General features: G+C 38.3%; 1 long non-coding RNA gene across 1 annotated transcript; it reads right to left on the bottom strand.

Annotated features, from left to right (window-relative positions):
• Positions 1-290: 290 nt before the first annotated feature.
• On the bottom strand, positions 291-1,258 carry LOC121881247. The gene is made up of 3 exons (XR_006091731.1): positions 979-1,258; positions 782-888; positions 291-326 (listed from the first exon to the last, which is right to left on the bottom strand). It is a non-coding gene; the product is annotated as an uncharacterized LOC121881247 (long non-coding RNA).
• Between the last annotated feature and the right edge of the window lie 3,781 nt (positions 1,259-5,039).

Here is a 5,039-nt window from a genome sequence, read left to right as displayed (position 1 = left end):
CATTTTCATGCTCATCAAACCAGTCAGTGACCCCTCGTGTCCTGTGAATTGGGGCATTGTCATCCTGGAAGAAACCACTCCCATCAGGATAGAAATGGCTCATCATAGGATAAAGATGATGACTCAGATGACTTTGTATTGATTTGCAGTGATCCTTCCCTCTAAGGGGACAAGTGGACCCAAACCATGCCAGCAAAATACTCCCCAAAGCATAACAGAGCCACCAGACCCCCTTACTGTAGGGGTCAAGCATTCAGACCTGCCCTCAGAGTTGGTGTGGTGGTTTCTTACCTGGTCACTAGGACTCCTTTTCACACTGCACAACACTTAACACACAGACAAGAGAATGACATCAATCTTGGATGACAAACTATACTTCTAACTTCATAAGTTGGTTGAAAACTTGAATTTAAAACAAATATCCCTGCAAAAAGGCTATTTTATATGCACTTGATGGCTCAACAAGTCTATCAAACTGAACGACAAAACACATATGTTACAAATGACTATCGCAAAAACAAAACTTTTATAATCTGACAGAGCTATAGTTAAGGTTTGGTTAGCTTTGAACGTGGAGAAATGACAGGAAGCAAAGGAAAAAGAGAGAAAGTCCCCAGACAGATACAAACTAAGGATGGTGGAGATCATGGTTTTCATCTTTAGGGTCGAGTCACTCAGTCAGAACTACTGTGTACAACATGTTCTCAAAATCAGAAGTAGTTATGTCAAAAATGAAAAAGAAAGCTAGAGAGAATAGTTCAAATCAAGGCTCCTTTCTCACCTGCATGCAGCTGGATGATCTCCTCTAATCTGGAGGGGAGGAGGACTCAGAAGCTATTCAACCATCTGACAAGCAGGTCTGAGGAAGCGTAACTGGTATCTTAACCCCTAAACCACAGGTCTCATATTATAGTACAATATGAGGAAAAATATTTTATCAAACAGTCATTTTGTTAGAATGTAGATTCAGATGCTTACAAGCAACACAGAAGTTAGATTTATGCTTCATTGTTCTTCACTACTTTCAGGATGAGTACTAAACCATCAGTTTGGCAAACGTAGCACTATTATGATGAACACGTGTGGCGGGGCGTGCTGGAGTGTGAACTTCCCAATCTTCGGTGAAGAGCAGGAAAAAGCTGTTAAAATCTGATAAAGTAGCACCGAGGACAGACTCCCATGACCCTGTACATGAGTAGACTGCCTCTGAATCATGCTCGCAGATATGAAAGTGCATCTGATGAAATATGCAGGAAGGTTGTTGTTTTGCTTTTCAGCACCTGCAGGAAGAAAATATTACTTTACTTTGACAAGAGGTTGCCCTTCACGAAGCATCTCATCCATTGAACTGACAGTGAGGTTCTGTGGTTTAGTGAAAGCACCTGTCTCATAAAACAGGAGATCCTGGATCAGCTCATAATCTCTGTTTTGTGCATTTGACCGTGTGAACTTTCAGCTTTTAGTCCTTGCTGTTCTTCTATTTTCCCTTTTTTTTAAATTGAGAGCAGTGAACCTTCCTCCCACGAACCCTCCATTGTTGGCAGTGGTGGAAAGTAACTAAGTACATTTACTCAAGTAGTTAAGCACAATTTTAAGGTACTTGTACTTTACTTGAGTATTTCCATGTGATGCTACTTTCTACATTTCAAAGGGAAATATTGCACTTTCTACTCCACTACATTTATTTGACAGCTTTAGTTACTTTTCAGATGAAGATTTGACACAATGGATAATATAACAAGCTTTTAAAATACAACACATTGTTAAAGGTGAAACCAGTGGTTTCCAACCTTTTTTGGCTTTTGACGTCTTACAAAAAGCAGTGTGTAGTCGGGGTCACATTTCACATGTCTATGAGTTGTTAACAGCTCCACCAAATAGTGATTTTTCCCTCTAAACTTCTCACATGCTTTCATTTCAATAAATGTTCAAATGATCCAATATTTCAGCAAAAATCAAAGATTAGAGAAAAAGTCCAAAAACTGAAAACAGATTTGTTTATCAGAACTTTGTTTTTTCTTCTTTCCTCTCCCATTAATCATCTCACGACCCCTCAGATATATCTGCTGACCCTTTGGAGGGGCCTGACCCCTAGGTTGGGAACCACTGGACTAAACTAGCTAACTGTATATAAAGTAGTGTAAACTAGCTCCACCTCCAGCAGCTACAACAGTAACATGCTGCTCTAACACTGATGCTTCACTATTAATAATCTAATGATGTCATATATAATAATATATCAGTCAGAGGGACCAAACCACTACTTTTACTGCAATACTTTAACTACATCAAGCTCATAATACTTATGTACTTTAACTGTAGTAGGATTTTACATGCTGCACTTTTACTTGTAATGGAGTATTTTTTACATTGCTGTATTGGTACTTTTACTGCAGTAAATGATCTGAATACTTCTTCCACCACTGATTGTTGGGATACATTCTGCATAGTTTGATACGGAGGAAGCCTGATTGTATTTGCATATTTCCAAGTCTCTGGTCACACATATGAATCGATCGCTAATGAAACACACAGAGGTTGCTGCGTCTCATTAACCTCACGTGGAAATGGTTTTCCTCTGAAAACACCTACAGCAGAGACAGATTCTGCATCATCAGGAGGTTCAACAGGAACAACGCCTCACAGTTATGGACCTCAGTGCTGCTTGTTACTCCCACACACAGCGGTAGTGCATCCCAATCACAGGCTGTTGTTACTCTGATTGTCATTCATCCACTGATTGTCCTTCAACAGTGAAGCATCAGGAACAGCTGAGAGTCAGCTGGAAGATTTTCTCTGATGTGGTTTATTTAGCAATACAAGCAAAAACAGGTCAATGGCTACTACTACTACTACTGCACAACACAACACATCCCAACTTGTTGCTGCAATAGTCAACAGGGCTTATTATTTGTTCTTTCATATGGTTACTGCCGGCTGATCCTCAAGATACACGGACAGGATGCAGCTGGAGTTCGAGTTGTAAACCTGAAAAAATGGTGGAAATGCATTTTTTCACTGTTTGACTGTGATTGTAGGTGTAACTGAGCGACACTCGTGAACCAGATATAAACCTCTAACATCAAGAGTGGCGATGACACCACATCACTCCGTCCCACCGGGAGACGACGCCTCGGAGCAGAGAGAGAGAGAGACAGAGAGAGAGAGAGAGTGTGTGTGTGTGTGTGTGTGTGTGTTAAACAGAAAAAAAGAACATGTGCCTTTGTATGTGTCTATGTATGCATAGATACAACATGTGTGTGTGTGTGTGTGTGTGTGGAAGATGAAAGGGATGCAGACTGGCCTCAGGCTCCAATTAAAAACAGGCTGAGGTTGCTATGGCGATATAGGTGAAGTGAAGTACTTTATGAAATATTACTGGCTGACTGACTGATTCATAACTCCAGCAGACAACAAACTGTTCTGTTAACGTTTAAACTTTACTGCGTTTGTTCTGCTTCTAACCTTTAAACTTTTATTTTTAAGCTTTTTGAGTCGAGGTTCTCTCTCCACACCTGAACACAAGATCCTTAAAATAATCTGAATAATAATCACATCTGTTCAGTTTCAGCTGAGAATGTAAAAAAAAAAAAAGAGATCAGATAAAATAAGAAACCATCCATCATTCACTCCGTCACACTGCACGCAGAATACTGAACACATTTAACATATTTATATGGTTAAACACAAAGTTTTATACTAAAATATAAAAACTACTTGTAAATTAGTGAAAGTATTTGGGCCACTGCTCTGAGATTTTGACAATAATTGAGAAAATTATAATATTTTATTATAATTAATATTTTGCAAAGAAGAAATATTTTGAGAGTCAAGTAATTATATTTCATTATATGACAACAATAACATTTTAAAAAAAAAACTAATTTGTAATATTTATAGAATAAAGTTCTAATGTGTCAAGAAAAAGTAATTTTATGAAATTAAAAGTATAATATGTAATTATTCCGCATTAAAATGTCTACAAACAACTAGACCTATGTTATATATGTTGTTGAGTTGTGTACTTACATTATCCCAAATGTTTCCAACAGTTTTCAAACCCAGAGAAATCTGTAATTTAATCAAAGTAACGGACCGTTTCATTTGGTCGCCTGTCGATGGCGTCATACCTCCTCTACCAAAGAGTAAACACGCACAAGATGCATACGGCGGCGCTGTGTTTGTCCGCTACAATGGCGTCTACCAAAGAGTAACTTACATCCTTACAAGATAATACATCAGCGTTGTGGTTGTTCCACACAAACTGTTATAAATGGACTTTTATTCAGTTTTAAGCCACATTTTCATGATGAATTTAAGTCGTTTTTAACTATATCTTTTAGCCAGAAGAAGGATTTTAGTCGTTGGACGTCTGGACGTTATCAGAGAAATAAACTGGGCAAACGTTAGCAGCAGCTCGGCTAACAGCCCCTCCAGGAAGGTGGTCTATGGTCACCAAACATCGTCGGAGAAATATTGATTTTTTAGGTGGAACAGCTTTATTCAGTGTTTTTATCTGTAATCTCCGGGTCCGTTTGTTCTGGAGAGGAGAGGAGGAGACCTCTGCGGGTAAAAACATCCTGAATGATGAACACTGGAGTAATCCTATCCCGCTGAAGCTGGTTATTTAACAACGAAGACAACAACTCCCATGATCCCTTGCTACTTCACACCGTCATCACACTCAGTCTGTTGTTATTGTTTTGATTGAGACCCCTAGAGGCTGATATTACATGTTGTGCGTTAAAGTCATAATATCACAAGTACGACTGCAACTAATAATTATTTTTATTATTGAGTAAACTTTTGAATATATTAATTAATTATTTTGTCTATAAAATGTCAAAAGATGCCTTTCACAATGTCCCACAGCCAAAACTGACTTATTCTATAGTTTTATTTGTCCAAAAACACTCAGACGTTTCATGCTCCTGATGTCATCCAGTTCATAAAAACTCAGCCTCAGGGTTGAGGACGTGTCCGTTATATATTATATAAAAATACTATATATTATGTATTATATTCTCTTAGTGCATCCG

Source organism: Thunnus maccoyii, chromosome 16, assembly GCF_910596095.1.
Source record: "Thunnus maccoyii chromosome 16, fThuMac1.1, whole genome shotgun sequence".
NCBI classification, from domain to species: domain Eukaryota; kingdom Metazoa; phylum Chordata; class Actinopteri; order Scombriformes; family Scombridae; genus Thunnus; species Thunnus maccoyii.
Note: the sequence above shows the minus strand (reverse complement) of the source record. Positions and strands in the feature narration are given on the sequence as shown.